This window comes from Aphelocoma coerulescens, chromosome 8 (genome assembly GCF_041296385.1).
Source record: "Aphelocoma coerulescens isolate FSJ_1873_10779 chromosome 8, UR_Acoe_1.0, whole genome shotgun sequence".
In the NCBI taxonomy this organism is placed as follows: domain Eukaryota; kingdom Metazoa; phylum Chordata; class Aves; order Passeriformes; family Corvidae; genus Aphelocoma; species Aphelocoma coerulescens.
The window spans coordinates 10,990,724-11,008,722 of record NC_091022.1 but is presented as its reverse complement, the minus strand read 5'-3'; the positions used below and the strand labels follow the sequence as shown (position 1 = coordinate 11,008,722).

The following is a 17,999-nucleotide window of genomic DNA, read 5'->3' as shown; positions in this document are numbered from 1 at the left end:
CCAGGGAAGCTGGCTGAGCTCTCAGGGAGCAGCAGCCTGCTAGGCAGAGTCCAGCGGTTACAGCACCTTTATCATCATCACAAGCTGTAACAGCCTCTGTTAAAGTGAGCACAGAGCCTGCACAGAACACTGCAATATGTGCTAAGGCTCTATGTTCACTTTAAGACTGTTGGCTGCTACATTTTGTCAGCTCTTTTGGAAATAAGGCTGCTCAGTAACTGCTTTCCAAGCTTTCACATATGTACAATTCCCATCAGCTACAAGTGTAAATTTGCAAGCAATGGGAACAACACACATGCGGTCTAATGGAATCTGTAGAGAAGGTAAAGCTGTCACCAGATGGCATTTTTAAGTTTTGTAGAGCCAGATATTCACAAACAGCATCTGAATTTTGAATGCTTCAATTTTGGTTTTTGGAGTTTTTTTTATTTTCTTGAAAACTCCAAAACACAGCATTTGCTCCTAGAAATATCTTGTGATATTCTGTGGCTAAACCTCCAACAGCTCATTTTTCATGACTACATACCTAGACTATAAGAGCCCTAAATTACTACTTGGGTACAGACTGCTCAAAAATTCAGTCTATAATGTCAGTAAATAAACTTCTTATGAATATAGTTTTGAGTCAGCCCTAACAGTAGAGAAAATAAGTAGGTTGCCTGTTCCGTTCCTACAGGGAAACGTTGCCAAAAATACATAACTGTCACTTTTCATCTTTGGAATAATGTTAGCTACTGAAAAAAAGATTCACAATGAGCAATTATGTCTTCAGCTTTCATGTCATTTTACATCATTCCACTATCAGCCATGCTCAAAAGCTTAGAGGCAACATTCTAGGTCAGTGACTTTTGCAGGCAGTGTATTCACTGTTTGGTAATTAAATGAGATACATTTTAAAAAACAGATTCTGAAACAGACAGCCACTTACAAACACATGACCAAAAGTATCACTGGCACTGATGACACTGGATGAGGAAAATTATGCATGTTAGCAATCATTAACTATCACTGAGGATTATAAATTTAAGGATTATGATATTAAGAATAAGTGGATCAGCAAATCACTGCAGAGAAAAATCTTTAAGATGTAGCTAAAAGCCATAGTGAAGGACTGACCTACTTTTTATCACCAAGTTTTATTTATACGTGTATAGAATTTTTTCTTATGTTATGGTTAACAAAACATCTCCCACCAAGAAAGCTCTCAACTATTAATAAAGCTAAATAGAGAATGAAATGTTGCAGTAGATGCTCAGCTTTTAGCCTGCATTCAGGCAAATAGCCACTAGTGCTGTTTCAGATAAAACTTTGAACAGCAAAATAGGGACACTAATTTTCACTTTATGTGGAATTTTTCTGGATAAATTATTAACTCTTAAGACATAAAATTGGAATGTTAAAAAACTATTTCATATCAAACATGGCTCAGAGGCATCTATTTTGTAAAAAATAGAGCTTTGCCACTTTTTCAAACCTTGCACTTTGAAATGAACATTTATTAAGTCAGAAAAAGATGTGGTAGGTGCTATAAGACATTCTTTGTAAGAACAGTTCCCATAATTCTTCAAGGGACAAACAGATCTTTATTTTAAAAACCCCAAAAAACTAGCAACACACCAAACAAAAACAACCAAACCCACAAACACATTAATTTAGAGAGATACTGTAAGAAGATAAGCAGTGTGTTAAGCAGTAATCTTAATGGACCAAGGCATGCAACCAATAAGAACATGAGTTCAAGCCAGTCTTGTAATTCATGTGGTTTCACTTATTCCTCCACAATAGCTGAGACTATTGGTATTCCATGTTTTGAGTGTACATTCCTCATCCCATCCACAAGGTGCTATTCAGTTTTTGTTACCTTAGATCCCTTACCCCCAATAAGCATTCATATGAAAATCTTCATTTGTGACAACTGTGAGAAGGTCCAATTTTAAAATCCCATTTTGGTTTTTTTTTTTTTTTTTTTTTTCCTTCTGGAGATTGAACCACTGGCTTTTTATTTCAAGATAGACAAGCTACAAGGCCCAATCCACAGTCACAGATTATTAAAATACCCTGTCCAGCTAAGCCTGCAGACCACTACAAACATTGAAGACAGCCCCACAAGCTAAAGATGTCACAATCCAATTGTAGCATTGCCATAGTTACTTCTAAAGTCCTGAAATGAAAAACTATTCTTATGTTTTGCAGGACTTGTGTTGGCTGAAACACATGGAAAAACTGGCTTCAAGGAGGAAAATGCAACCCAGCACATGTATATTTCTGACTATTACAAGACATGAAGCCTAACAAGGGGTTTCTGTGTCCCTTCCTGTGCCATAGGCAGAGGTTTGCAGGGGTGTCACACTCAGCGGCCAGCAGGTGTTGCACTGGGCAGCCGTGTAAAGCACCTATTCACTGAACGCTGTCACTGCACTTATGTGCTCTTTATGGCAAGGAAAACAGAGAAAACAAAGAGGCTGTTATGCTTTAACTTCAAAGCCTCATACCCCAAGCTTCTGCTCTGTACCTCAGGCAGTGCAGCCCAGAAGAGAGGCAGCATAGTCTCAGGTAAAGATATTTTTCTGCTCTAATAACTTAATCTCTGTAGTACTTATAAGAGATTTGATTATTTTTTAAACTTGATATAAGCATAGTGATAGCAGAAGGTCATCTGACATTTGTCATTTGACTGACAAGTAAATTTTACTCTTAAGCTTTCCAAGTTCACAGGAAGGTTTTGTCTGAAAGGTCATAATTTAACCTTAAGTTTACCCATAAGTGCTGCAAGAATCTTGCTGCACAAGAAGTTAGGAGATACTGATCTTCCCAGTTTACAGTTATCATTCTCCAGTTGCACCAATTTCCTCTCCATCAGGGGTAGAGCTTTTATGAGATCCCTAAAGCCTGCGTGCCATATTTATTCTGTTAGTCTAATTAAAGGTATTACTATGTACATTGTTACTGAATCTGTCCCCAGTGGTGCTTCACAGCATAACAGATGTGAAATGTACTCCTATTGGGACAAGCACTAGTATCAATTCTTACACTATCTCTAACCACTACATCACCTCACTATTTCTTAGGATTTTTCTTTAAAGGAGAGAAAAAAAATACCATGAATATACATGGCACAAATAAATTTACTAGATCTTCATGGGCCCATATAAAGGCATAAGCATTTTGATTATGTAAAACGAAATAGTTTTACAACACAAGTGAGCAGTACCAAATTTCTGAAGTTTAATTGCATAGGACTGTCCCAAATATTAGTCTGTGAAAGATGGGGGAAGGGCAATATATCCTCCCAACGTATCTGCAGCTCCCTTTTCCCAATCTAATTCTTAGTTGTAAAGTTAACCAAGATGCTCAAGTCCAACATCAGGTTCTCAGTGAACTTTTTGAATAGTCCTGGACTTGGGACAGAAGGTTGCACACCACCACTCAACAACTTTTTATTTTTAGGGTAAATAACTGTCAACTGCCTTGAACCTCACAAGTACAAGGCTATGTCATTGCTCCTCTGTTTCCTACAGCACCTATAATCCCATTGTACTGGAAATTTTAGTTTGCTCCTTACAAATCCTCAATACAACTCTTTCTCCTTACATCCCAGGAGATTTTTAAAAGTTGGACCATTTAGTCCAATATCCAAGGAATTTAACTTTATCCAAACGACAGACAATGCTGTGACTCCCCTTCCCCTGTTCCCACTGCACGGAGATGCAAAAGATTGATGCCTAGAAAGCAGAACATCAGTCCTCCACTAAGCTTTTCAATCTTTCCTTGGAAGCACATCTCTCAGGCATTTTTTCAGGAAAAAGTGTGGGAGAGAAACTAGAGAGTTTCACATATGATTGACACTGTAAGCACAGGACACTTGGCAGTAGAAAAGAAACATTACTTGAACAGAGGTACCAGAACTGAAGGCCTGTAGACAGAAATACAGGCCCCACTCTCTCACTGCAGACCAGTAGCAGAATGGAACAAGTGACATGTCCCATGCTCAAGCCTGCAGGCATCTTTGCTGGCCCCTAGGCAGTCATGCTTTGGGACAGCAAGGATGTGCTTGAGTGACCCAGGCACTGTGGACACCGATGGCACAGGTGGATGATGGTGCAGATTAGGCCACATAGGAATGGGAAGAGGAGGTGGGATGCTTAGGATTAAGGAATTGTAGTACTGATAGATAAGAATCATAGAGATTCCAGTAAGAAAAAGTTTAGAGGTTGTGTGAAATGAAAACTTGGAAAAAAAAAAAAAAAAAGCCAGAAGAGAGAATACAGAAGCATCAGACAGTGTCTCAGCACAGATTAAAAAACATAATTCTGCAAAAAGAGTTGAGACATTTTGGAGGAATAGGGAAAATGGGCCTACAAATATCTCAGAAAAAGGATCATGGAGGGACACACAATAAGTGGCATGCAGCTGTCATACCCCTTCTCCTGCTCACTTCCATTATTTGCTAACAGCCCACTGCAATCATTAATCCCCTTGGTTTAGACAAAGATGGCATAGTGACAGCCAGCTGGGCTTACCTCTGCAGCAATAGCCCTATGAACCCAGGCATCCCTCTTTACCAGACCCTCATTTTTTGACTCAGCAAACTGGCTCCATTGTCTTGCTGTGACTCTACAGGTCAGACTCTGGACTGGAGTCCACTCAAAGGTAGGTTTATATATTGGACCAGAGACTGGCAGTATCTGGCACACCACTGGCCTTATTCCCTTACACACAGCTACCTGTCCAGCTTCCCCTGCTCCCTGAACAAGATATTAGTGATAAAGCACATGGGAGAATCTTTGCTAGCTCACTTTCAAAATAAGCTTTTCTCTTTCTAGCATTGCAATAGGAACTGAGAGTTAGAAGGATCCAAAATGTAAATACATTTTGCTCATAAAACTACCAGGCTTTTTTCCCCTCCTTGTGGGTATTTTTCAAGTTGAAGGAGTTGGCTGTTTTGAAGGGAAATAATGTCTGAGAAATCCATTGTGAATTCTGGTAAATCAGTATTAGTCCTTTTGTAGCCAGACCAGGATAAAAAACCTTAAACTTTTCATTGCTCTATTTATTTATTGAAATGTTTTGTCTCTGGGTGGAGTTTTTGAAGATGAACATCCCATTCCTGCCAGCATGCTCAGACAGCTATGCCCATGCACACATCTCACCGTGCAGTTGCCTGCACTGCCATATCAAAACAAATAGTCACATTTTTGTTCCCCACTTTGGTTAATCAAGATTTTCTCATTTCTTTTAAGAAATGTTCACAAGTTATACTTATGCTATAGCAACTTTTCACCTTGTGCTGTTTTTATATGCACAAGAGGATTGGCCTCATCCAGGAGGCTTTAGACAGGTCACAGCAGTTCCTGGCCAAATTCTTTCATCCTCTTGAAATACTATTTTGAAGTTCCTTTGTCCTGAGACAGTCATAGTCAGACTGCTTTTGCTTTCTGCCTCAAAACTCAGTAAAAACATAGAAACACATGAACAATAAAGGCATTTGTGATTTTCTTACAAGCAGCAGAAACTGTTTTCCGGGAGTTAATTTTTTTCATCTCAGTTCTCTTTTCTTCAAGCCAACTTCTTTTTTTCCCAGACTGTTAGAGTTCATAAAAAAAAATCTTCTGGCTTCTAGCAAACTTATGTTCTACTTTCATCTAGAAAGGCATAAATGTGTTGAGCCAAAGCCACAGTATTCACCACTATTCGAAACAATCTGTGTAGCTTTTTTACATTCCTCTTTGCAGCGTCCTATGCAAAATTCAGTACATAACCACAGCAGTAACCTTTCCAACTGTCCACACACATCATGCTCTGGGTAAACAGTCATATATAGCAGCAGCCTATGGAGGGGTTTTTTATGACTGGGATCAAAATAGCTCCCTCAACTTTTATGTGTGAATATTGCCTTTATCATATAACCAAGACTCCAAAGTTAGAATTGCAGTGGGTATTTCTGCTGATCTGAAAGATTTAACATCTCTTTTCTCATAAAAAATTCTATCTGAAATAAAAAATTAATGCTCCCAAATCTAGTACTACTGTACACAATGTAGGAAAGAGACAGTAATTTGGTAGCTCAATAAATTCTTTAAAAGAATATTGAGCCAAAAATTCAATTCCCACCAATGAGACATTGGAGAAAATTTAGAAGAGCTGTACAACAGGTTCATTTTTTTTATTGTTTTATAAGGACAGACCTGACACTTAGTGCAACTCGGGTTCAGAATCATTCTTCTCTCAGATCCTCTATGTTGAGGAACATGTAACAGCAGTTAAACATGCAATAAAGTCCAAGCGTTTTGTATAACTGGACTTCCCTGTCCTGTTCCCCCTCAATAAAATAATGAATTAACCATAAAATGCATTTAGTTAGTAGAACAAGTCTTTTGTGATTTCCAGTTAAACTGCATCATCAATGGATAAAACCAGAAAAATTTGGATCTCAGACTAATTTAATTCAGTATTTTCAAGCAAATACATTGAACATGCTAATCTAAAAAGCCCTCTCTTTTAATACAGATTAAATATAAAATAAATCTTAAGTTAAAACATTAACTTCAGACCATGTATTTGAGTTCACCCAAAAGAACTTGGTAGGAAAGCTAAGCCCCACCTTCTTCCATCTGGTTTGGTTTGTCCTGAAACCATTTCCCCTCTCCTCCTTTCAAATGCATTAATTCAATCACTGAACTGTAAAGGTCTGGCTTTATTTAACATCTGTGCTTTGATGCACATATATAACTGGAGGATTGTAAAGCTTTTTGCTAAGCAGTATTTATATTGCAAAGAATATCTTTAAATTCATTAGGATTTTATTAGCTGTTGTCAGAGGTCATACACCAAACTGGTAGGTTGGGGACAAAATCCATATATATCTTCTGTGGACACCACTAAAGAGAAAGTTTGACAGGGGACAAACCATCAACTTCAGGGACCTGTTGTACTATAAATTCAGACAGACCTGAGTGACTTTCTTGCTCACTCTACACACCTTACACTCCAATAAGCTTGACTGCTGTTGTCCCCACTTAGAAAAACAAAATATTGTATTCTACAAGGTGTTTCATTGGATCCAAAGGCTACAATTGAGGAAAGGGAAATAGATATCTGTTTGCTTTATAAATATTATATACAAGCACAGGAGCACAAGCAAAAAGAGACAGTGTCCACACAAAAAGGGTTTCCTGCATTGTTTCAACTTTCCTTCAGACTGAGGCATTACCAGAATCTGGTTTTTTTTTGGTCTATACACAGAAATTGTATTTAATCATAATAGAACCCAAGAAAAGTGTGCAGGAAAGGTAAAGATATGACTATAATGATGGCACTCAGTCACACCCCTCTTCTCACTAATTACAACTCCCGCTCAAAAATTTCCAGGCATATTGTGGAGCAAGTCTCTCCCTTCCTGAAAGAATCTACAAAATATCTGAGTAGCCTGATCAAAAAAAAAAAAAATAGCATCTTTTAACTATGCTGTATAACATCAAGATTAAGGGGATTCTGCATGTCACTAAGTGATATAGAGGAGCACTTTTATTCACTTGCACCTTGCTCAAAATTAATTTTGTTTCCATATTTACTAATTTTAAAAAGTTGGTCCTTATGAGAGTGAGGTAAGCTTTTATAATTCCCAAGAAACAGTATAGAAACAAGCCTCACAAAGCTATTTTCAAGAAACCAGGGTTCAGCTGTGTTAGCCACAGAATGAAATACAATGTTGTGGCAAATTAAAAAAATATTTTGGAGTTTAATTTCAACTGTCTGTGTGAAACACAGAAAACTTGCTGTTAGTTTGTTCAGTTACTGTCTGGACTTGGATTTCCAGGGTTTTAGGAGTGAAAACTGAATACATGACTTAGACACCTTTGAAAACTCTGACATAGGATAACATCTTTAAAACACTGGTTTTATTCATGGCTGAGACCCAGAGTGGCCCCAGGTGCAAGTGAGAGTTCCTGCACTGGTTTCACCTGAGGCAGCCACATCATTTGAGAGTTCACCCTGACTGAACAAGTAGTAATAAAACAATCAAGGAAAACTAGATAAATGAAATCCATTATTTTAGCTCCAAGGATCCAGTATTTGTTTTCTTCCAGGTAATTGCTCGGGTACTGGAAACCTGGTAGCATGACATGCTTGCTCTCCACTACAAAGGAAAAAAACCCACCTTATTCAGTCTCATTCCAAAGCTGTTACCCTTTACCCTAAATTTGGAAACTGAAATGAGATCAGTAATACTTTTCATCACTGTTTCTGGAAAAGGGGTTTTCCCTTATGTGTAATACCCAATTAGAATATTCTATCTGAACACTTTTGATATGAAAATACCAAATGATAGTGCATATGAGCACAGAACAACTAAATCTGCAGAACACAGAATAGAGCATGGACTGGCATCAGAAACCCAGACTGGAATTTTCATCTTAGTTAATGTAATTTGCAGTTCACTTTTTTGGGGTGTGAAGTTGGGTGGGAAGAAGCTGGTGTGTTTTCAGAGGATTTTAAGATTGAAGAGTCAATGAACATGAGACTGTAGGTACAGATTCTTTGGCAAATAAAAACACACAATGCTTCACAAGAAAATAAGCAATCTTAGTTTCTTAACACATCATACAAGCACAATGTACAGAACCTGAAAGAAGTCAGACATGAACCCGGGTGGAAATGAAGAGTTTCTCATGCATAATTGGTCATTAAATTAGCTGAAAATTTCTCCAAACTGACATAGGATAATATCTTTAAAACACTGGTTTTAGTCATGGCTGAGACTCTGGAAGTGGCCCCAGGTGTGAGTGAGAGTTCCTGCACTGGTTTCACCTGAGGCAGCCACATCATTTGAGAGTTCACCCTGACTGAGCAAGCCAGCACCCAAACACCCTGGCATTCAGGAAAGTTAAGGACATAAGTTTGCTGTTTAGGCCACCTTAACAAATTTGCAAAGAAAAAGGAAAAAAACATCACTATGGAACCTAGCAAGCAGTGACCTTATGAAAGAAAGCCTGAAAGAACTTCATGCAGGATGTTGCTAACTGGCATCCTTTAGCTCTGTAACAGCTCCCACATAGAACAGGAAAGAGCTGTGCAGAGCCACCGTTTCAGTCCATCAGTAGTACCACGAGTGCCTCAACACCTTGGGAGCTGCTAACCTTCCAGTCAGCTCTCAGACCACAACAGGTGAGGGTGAGAAAACTGGCAGCTTGCACTCCAGGCTAGAGAGCCTCCAAATCTCAAGCAGAAGTCACACAATTGTACAACATAGATGATGTTACTGTGAACCTCAAATAAGTAACAGATCTATTGAAAAAAGAGCAAATAGCAAATTCTGAATGCTGATTCTGGAAGCAGAATAACTGTGTCATACACTATTTTTAAGCCTATATTTTGGCACGTTATTGGAGGAGAAAGATGGTCCCTAACAGTCTTTCTCTACAGAAGGGGCTCAAAAATACATGTGGTAAGCAAAGTTGAAAAGAGAAAATACAGTAAAGTTGGGAAGGCGTATTAAGGATTAGCTACCACAATTTTAATGCTATGCAAGATTTCAGGAAAAAAGTTCAATTTTTAAGCTGAATTAGTCATATTAGGTTCAATAGGGTATGGAAATTAAAGTCTGAAGTCTCCAATCATACTTAATGATACATAAGGCTTCCTCTTAAAAAATAAATTACTACTCTTTGATAACTCTAAGAACTTCCCAAGCACAGAAAATGACCCTGTTAAAACACAGATATAATACTGATCACCCAGCTTTCAAGTATTATTTAAATACAGGGTGGGTTGAACTGGTCAAGTGGGAAGCCAGCTCTTTATCAAATTACCCAACAGGATTCAAATGGACATTATTTAAAGTAAATCAAAAAATAATTAGGTTAAGTCAAAGGACTGCTGATTATTAGCAACCCCAGATATTAGAATTTGCAACATGCTGATAAACCCTTAGTTAAAGGCTCACTGGTTCCTCATCAGGCATGCTGAGTTAGGTGCTAATCAAGAAAGTCCTCACTAACAACAAGAAGTGTTACAACTTCAAAGAAAGGTCTTTAAGAAGAGAGAATTCTGACTTGGTATCTTTAGGCAGCTGTTAAAAACAGGGTCCCATTTCTAAATCTATATTCTCAACAGCTCTCAGAAACAGCCACTAGTACTTTGTATCATATGCTAGAAAACTTCAGCCCTTAAAGCAATCTTTCACACATGGCTTCTATGCTTATCTATAAATATAATGAGCAACCAGCCCCCACAGTGGTGCCTTGCTGTCTGTCTAGAACTACTCCTCTATTGTAAAATTTTCAGACAGTGCTTTTGCCCGTTAATAAACAAAGCAGCCAAGCTTGCCTCAGAGTTTAATCTCAGAGTATCTAAACTGCACACATACCCATATATCTTTATGAGCAGATATTTGGAACAGAAACAAACTTTAGCAGAGATCTGCATTTCAAGCTACAAATCAGAAATGCACTCTTTGATGACCTTTCTTTATATACATAGTACAAAGTACACTATTAATAAACAAACATATGCCCCAAGTTCCCAGAGTCAGCTTTATAGCAAAGCTGTCCTTATGAACACAATGTTAGGTCTCCCACAAAAAACACATTTACTTAATAAAGAAAACTGTGTAGCAGAATATACATATATAAATTGGAGACTATAAATGCACATTCACAAACCTTGTGATACAATGCTTCATTCCAATTTAGCCATTTACCCCATAGGGACTCTTGTTTCTCTTGAGCTTTTCCATCCACGTTCTAAATCTAGTACCTGCTTTAAATCCTGTTGTGTTTAGTCCACTAGAGGTTAAGAAAGCTCTTAGGAAGACCCTTTCAAGTTTTAACTGCTGGAGCTCTCACAGGTGGCATACTAAAGAGTTACAATACCAGACATGGACACAGTCCTGAGGCAGAAGCTGGGACCAGCTACAGGACAACTCTAATGGGCAGTCAAAATGCCTAGATTCAGCAGGGCAGACAGGCTTTGCAGCTTTCTGCTCCTTGCAGATGCATTTAGGAGAGGCACCACCTGTGTGCCCAGATGTTTACATGCTCCTTTCACGGATAACTAATCAACCAGCTAATCAACCCTGATTGTGTTATGAGAACTTTACAATTAGTGGATACTCCATACACAAAACAACTCCCAAACTTATTGTATTTCATCAACCCACAGTAATCCCATCAGGCTGTAAAAATTACAGTTGCATCCATGCTTAAAAGAAATCATCCCAATGAAGCATAGAAGAATCCAAAATGAAGTAAAGTTGTTGAAATATTTTCAGGGAAGTTATGCTCTCTGTAAGTTATTGTAAAGCTTGACCTCCTTTTTTTTCCAATGGGGTTTCTCAAACCCAAGACAGGCACTACTCTGTTGACTTTACAGGGACTACAATTACACTATTCCAGTCACACAGCCCAAACTCTGTTCATTTTCTTTGTTTCTGGTATTAAAGGCAAAATAAACGTGATATAATAGAGTGAAAATCTTGGCACATTACTAATGCAAGCAGAATTACCTAAAGAAAATACAAAATAGATCATCTAAGTAAATCTTAGATTCATATGCTTAGGCTTACAAGTAGCTCAATTAAAGTACCATTTAGGCCCAAGTTTGAGAATATATTGTATTTCAGGAACCTGTACAAATATTTCCAACTTATATAATGAAATAGGCAACTTATAAACAGATATAAAAAGAGTTAATTAATATATGGGTACTTTTAGCTCATACATCCTTGCTAGCTTATAATAGAGATCATCTGAAATGAAAAAAAATCTATTGCTTTTCTTTACAGCAAACAACACTATGTGGTGTTTCATTGATATATGGTTTAGGTTATTTTTGTATGTGGTGATACATTGGTTCAACTTCCTGGTTAAAAGTTTTTGACCTTCATTTTCTAGAAGGGACATGCATGCTGACACAAGGTGAATGCATATCATTTCATCTGCACTTATTTTGTATGTTTGAGTTTATAATCAGTTTCTAGTTGAAGGGAAACTAACAATAGTTATGGAGGAAACAGAGCTTTATCTGTCCCAAAAACGTGCTTTCACAAATACAGAAATACTCCATTTCATATTTGGGGGCTTCTACCCCTGTCCCCTATATTTTCAGAACCTTTTTTCCATCCCTCTTCAGGTACCAGGTTCTGCTAAGTAGAAAAAGAATTGACTTGATTTTGCATTTGGGGCTTTAAAAGTCTTTTTACAGCCACAAGTACTAAACTGCACTCAACATTAAATAAAAGAAGTAGATTCCCAAGAACATCTATTTTCTTTAAGTTCTACATTAAGGAGCCACAGATGTAATGCAGGCAGGTTGTCTTATGTATTACACAGAACAAGGCCTTTCTTGAATGTCTATTTCATATGCTGGTTTTTGTTTGTTCCCACAGCATACACACACTGATGGCCAAGAGCATAAATTTTTGCAGTTTTCTCAGACTCAGAGCTCCCTGCCTATGCCAGTAAACTACCATGTTATTTTTGCTTCACTAATTCATTCTGTAACCAAATTCCTCTTTCAAGAGAAAGTGATCTTCCTAGAAAAACAGTAAGATGCAGACAAACTCCACCTATTCAAGTTTTTGATTATTTTAAGACTAGGTTCTTAAACTTAACTTTATTTTGACCTTAGTCTCAATGCATAAAAATTCCATAGATAGACTTTAACTTCACAATTTGGAATAAACTTACTTCCCCTCCCCACCACCCTCAATTCAAGGAATTGCCACTAACTGGTTTCAGGTGCAGCTCTCATATAAAGTAACTGCACATTCACATTCTCTTTCTTTGTCCATACTGCAGATGTAAGTGATATATATTTTTTTTTTTTAATTTAAGCAGACCTGGTAAGGGAAAAAAAAGAGAAAAAAGGAAAAATCTTCCTAGGAGCAAGAAAAAGTGCATATATAATTGGATTGCCAACAGTACACATCTTCCAGAAGGAAAGACAAACCACTGAAGATTTCTGCTCCTTAAAAAGCATTAAACACTTTCACCCACTTTTCTGACCCCAGTTTGGCATAAGAATATCTCACCTGACCTCATGATCTGTGACAGCACCAGAAAAACAAATCTTTGTGAGACAACCAAGGATACCAAGAGCACATACAGGAGATAAGGGCACTGTTCAAACTTTGCTCAAGAACTCTTGTCGGGAATCATGTCAGCCTGCAATTTGCTTTGACAAAACCTTTCCCTAGTTTCCCTGTCCACACCATTTAAAAGGCCAAGCCTCCTCTCTGTGTCACACACGTATACGCAGCCATGGTGTCCCCAAACTGCAAGAGCAGTTGAAAAAAGCAAAGAGCCTGAGGGCAAGAGAGCAGAGACTGGGCTTACCCAGGGAGGTTCTCCCAAACACACACAGCAGCAGCCTTATCTCAGTGTGAAGCCAGAACCTTTAAAACTCGGACTCCAAGTCACTTCCAGATAAAAGGAAACCTTCCTCCCCCCTGCTCCCACCACCCACACAGATACTCCAGCAGCAGAGCAAGTCTGATAGGCAAGTTAACAGGAACAGCCTACCTGAACGTACCAGCTCCTCACGGGACACCAGCAGAACACCCTCCACAAAGAGTTTGCTGCTACTTGGAGACCAGTCCGGTAGAGCCTTTACCGGGGCCTGAGGGTGGGCTGGGCCCCGATGCAGCTCTTCAAATCTCAGGTGCAGCCAGTTAGGTCATGATGTAGCCACCTCAGATCTCAGGTGCAGCCAGTTAGGTCATGATGTAGCCACCTCAGATCTCAGGTGCAGCCACTCAGGCACTGAGGTAGCCCCTCAGATCTCAGGTGCAGCCACTCAGACACTGAGGTAGCCCCTCAGATCTCAGGTGCAGCCACTCAGACACTGAGGTAGCCCCTCAGATCTCAGGTGCAGCCACTCAGACACTGAGGGAGCCCCTCAGATCTCAGGTGCAGCCACTCAGGCACTGAGGGAGCCCCTCAGGTCCCAGGTGCAGCCCCTCAGCCCAGGCAGCCTCACCCCCGGGCCATGCCACGATGCAAACCTCCGCTGAAGCGCCTTCAGGTTCTCTGCACTGGCGCAAGGTCTGCAGGAGTTACTCCGTGAGCCACAACAGGTGATCCCAGTGGGTGCTGGTGAGGCTCTCCCACGCATTTCTCTCAGTGCCAGGCTCATGGCACAGCTGTGGATGAGGATCCATGCTCTGAGATACCTCCCCAGGCTGTAGCTGTCACGCAGCAGGCCCTTGATTGACCACATAGATTTTTTTTTTTTTTTATATTTTAAAGGTGATTACTAAACCTAATATCTCCCATACTATGAACTGCCATATCCCTACTTGTGCTCCACCTGGTCTCGCCAGGAGCAGCTGTTCACATAGTGGCCAGCTAACGTGAGCTAACGAGGAAGCTTTTTCACAAGGGGAGTTCACTTCTGATATTAAACAGCAAAAGAAAAATATGTTGTGCGGTAGTCTCTGGGCATAATGAGTTGTTAAAAGCTTTCAGAGTACTTTCCAAATCATGAAAATAATTTTACCTCCCGAAACCATGCCTATGGGGCCTTTTTTCTGAGTGGTGTGATCAATCTTTTGAGTTACACCAAATCCTAACTACGTGTGTAAAGAATCCACATTGTCTAGCAGCTCTGTCCTACTGTGACTTTAAAAAATATCAATTCCAAATTTCTTGAGTGCTGCAAAAATCTTTCTGCATCTAATACTCAGCATCTGTCTCGAAAACATATCAATCATATGATCATAAACAGCTGTTGCATTAGACTTTTAATCAGCCACGATTTTCAAAGGAGACAAAGAATGTTGGATGCAGTGATGGAAAGTTATTGCAGAGAATGCCCTACTTGAGAACTCAAAAATCCAGTCTCAGGGACTCTGAGCTTTACTAAGCACTGTAAATACTCTTCATGTATACAGACGGTAGAGTTATCTGATATAAATTGGAATAAAATACTATGACACAATGTGCATACAAGCTGAAGTGTAAAAGGTGCTCCAGGCAGGTATTTTGCTATTAAGCATAAAAGGAGTGTTCCACTAGCTCGCACAGATTGCAAAGAATAAAGTTGCTGCTCAGCAGTCTGTTTTCTCTTCAAGTTTCATAAATCTCATTAATGAGGGGTTATGAAGCCTTATTGGAGATACAACATATCCCTTTGCTTAGAAAGCGTTGATGTCCAAAAATGGCCAATTTCTCCTCTCAGTAATGTTAGTGTAAATCTACATTAGCTCTGTTGGATTCAGGAGATAATACAGGGTAGCTCCTGACTCATTTTCAATAGAACATGCCAATTTGAAATAGTAATATGGCTACTCTGTGTTATCCATCTGACACAAAACTGCAAGACAAGAAAAGAAAGGCTACTTCTAGAATTGCTTTGGGGTTTTTTTTGCTTTGGTTTTTTTTTTTTTTTAATCCCAAACTCCAGGCATTCTACTATTATAAATAACTTCATAAAGTACTAGAAGCTATGATATATGATGCAATCCCTTTAAAATACTTTTAAGTCCAGAGCCTTGAGGCATTCTGAGAACATCAGGCGTGGTGTTTGCTCCACAGTCAACCTGCATAAGCTTTCCTAGTCTTTGCCTTGATCCCGCCTCACCTCCTGACCCCTGCCTGACTTAGATGTTGCCTGCTGACCCCTTTTTGCCCAGAAGCAGGGGCTGGGTGTCCTGCCAGCCATCTCCTGGACTGCCTGTGCTTGCAGCAGAGGTGAGTGTTGTAAAGGCTGCTGCAGCTACTTGGGAACTCTTGTCCCTGAGTGAGGGAGAAATCCTGGAGCTAAGGTCCATGGGCAAACAATCAACAGAAATAATGCCAATCAACAAGTGATACAAAGTTCCTGGCAATAGTTAAAAGCTTTTATTTCTGTCAAAAAACGTGTACTTTTGCCTTCCTTGCTCATAGGCAGATGAGGGTTTTCCTTCATTTTACGCAGCCTGTGCTGCTTGAGGGAGCTCAATGCAGACATTTCTCTGCCTGCCTTTTGCCTCTTTCTCTGGGTGCTTATTCTTGCTGTGCCCAAAGCAGTTCAACGTCAAAACACCCTGCATAGCAAAGACATTTTGTTTGAAGAAAGCTTCTGTGAGATGGGTGGGGCAGACTCAGCATTAAACTGTATCCTGCAGCAAAAAGTAAGTTTATCCTGTCATACCATGATTTGTGGGTCCATCTAAAAGAATAGCCATGGGATCATGAGGTTCTGTGAGCCTGACATTGACACCAGAAACAGTCACTCATGACAAATGTTACCTAGAAAGTATACTAGAGGAAAGATTAGGACCCAGAAGTCCTCTACTGTCTATCTAGCTGGGACAGTATTAACAAATTCTCTTTAACTGGCCAGACATATATGGAGTGGGTTGACTCTGTCTGGGTACCAGGTGCCCACCACAGCCACTCAGCCACTCCCCTCCTCAGCTGGGCAGGGCAGAGAAAATGTAACAAAAGTCTCCTGGGTTGAGATAGGACAGAGAGAGATCACTCAGCAGTGAGCATTGTGACAGGCAGAACAGACTCGACTTGGGGAAATTAAGTTGTTACTAATCAAACTGGAGCGGGCTAAGTAGAAATCTTAAAACACCTTTCCCCCACCCCTTCCTCATTCCCTTCACTCCTGATTTGTCGACCTCCTCCCTGGCAGCAGTGCAGGGGGACAGGGAACGGGTCTGCTTTCAGTTCATCACGCATTGTCTTGGCTACTACATCCTCATCAGGGGGAGGACTCCTCACACTCTTCCCCTGTGCCAGTGTGGGTCCCTTCCATGGGGTGCAGTCCCTCAGAAACAGGCTGCTCCAGCGTGGGTCCCTGGTGGGTTCAAAACTCCTGTCAGCAAACCTGCTCCAGTGTGGGTTCCTCTCTCCATGGGGCCACAGGTCCTGCCCAGAACCTGCTCCAGTGTGGGCTTTCTATGAGGGCACAGCCTCCTTTGGGCATCCACCTGCTCTGGTGTGGGGTCCTCTATGGGCTGCAGATGGAGCCATGGACCTCCCTGGGCTGCAGGGGCACAGCTGCCTCACCATGGGCTGCGCCTCGGGCTGCAGGGGAATCTCTGCTCTGGCACCTGGAGCACCTCCTGCCCCTCCTTCCTCGGTGTCTGCAGAGCTGGTTTTCTCACATATTCTCACTTTCTCTTCTCTCCATCTGCAACTGCATGGTGCTCCCCCTTTCAAATATATTGTCCCAGAGGCACTATCATTGTTTCTGATGGGCTTGGCCTCAGCCAGCAGCTGATCCGTCTTGGAGATGGCTGGCATTGGCTCCATAGAAGCTTCCAGCACCTTTTCAGAGAAGCTACCTCTGAAACACCACCCCACACTTCCCCTACCAAAACTTTTCCATGTAAACCCAATGCAACACAGTGGATTGTAATTCAATTTCGGATGCTGACTCTTCCCCAGAAAAAAATGCAAATATAGGTGCTATCGATTCCTTCACATTGCAAACAATCATATGAAAGACAGATGGAAAACTCATGGGAATAAATGTTCCCTTGTCCTTCAGAGATTTTTCACACAGTTCCTAAATAACTAAATAAGGTGCATTTCCAAACAATTCCCAGACACAATGTTAATTAACACTATAAATCAGATACATAAAATCAATAAAATCATCAATTAATAGAACTTGTAGAATTACACAAGTGTGGAGTACAGAATGATTGTTAAAAAAAGGCAAGAGCAACAAAAAGGCTCACCAGCATTTGTTCAAGGCAGATTACCATGGAGCTGACATTACCTGATCTGTGGGGCTGGCAGAGTTCTACCACCAGCACCAGTGATTGACAGAGTGCTTTCTAGAAAATGCACTTTGTGCATTTCAGATGTGATCTGGGGACCTTCCATTTTGAAGTCTGAGTTGCACCATTTTCAACTGCCTCGATGTCCTGCTTTGTGAATGGGTCAGCACTTTATAATTAACATGAAAACATTTCTTTAAGGTACAAGAAAATGTTTTTCAGTATTCAGTATCATGAATCAGTCTCACATCTTTAGATGCCATAAGTACAGCTGGGAGTGGGG

At 40.2% G+C, this 17,999-nt stretch overlaps 1 protein-coding gene across 30 annotated transcripts in view; it reads right to left on the bottom strand.

The window, feature by feature from the left end:
• The window catches only part of LOC138113745 (uncharacterized), a 254,290-nt gene extending 240,613 nt beyond the window's left edge, over positions 1-13,677 (bottom strand). For 13 of the 30 annotated variants that reach the window (XR_011152318.1, XM_069022411.1, XM_069022422.1 and 10 more), the window contains exon 1: positions 13,521-13,675. The gene's annotated coding sequence lies outside the window, so the exon portion shown is untranslated. Of the gene's footprint in view, positions 1-13,334; positions 13,384-13,520 lie in introns of those variants that run through there. The other 17 variants (XR_011152317.1, XR_011152316.1, XM_069022429.1 and 14 more) reach the window with 6 other exon arrangements.
• Between the last annotated feature and the right edge of the window lie 4,322 nt (positions 13,678-17,999).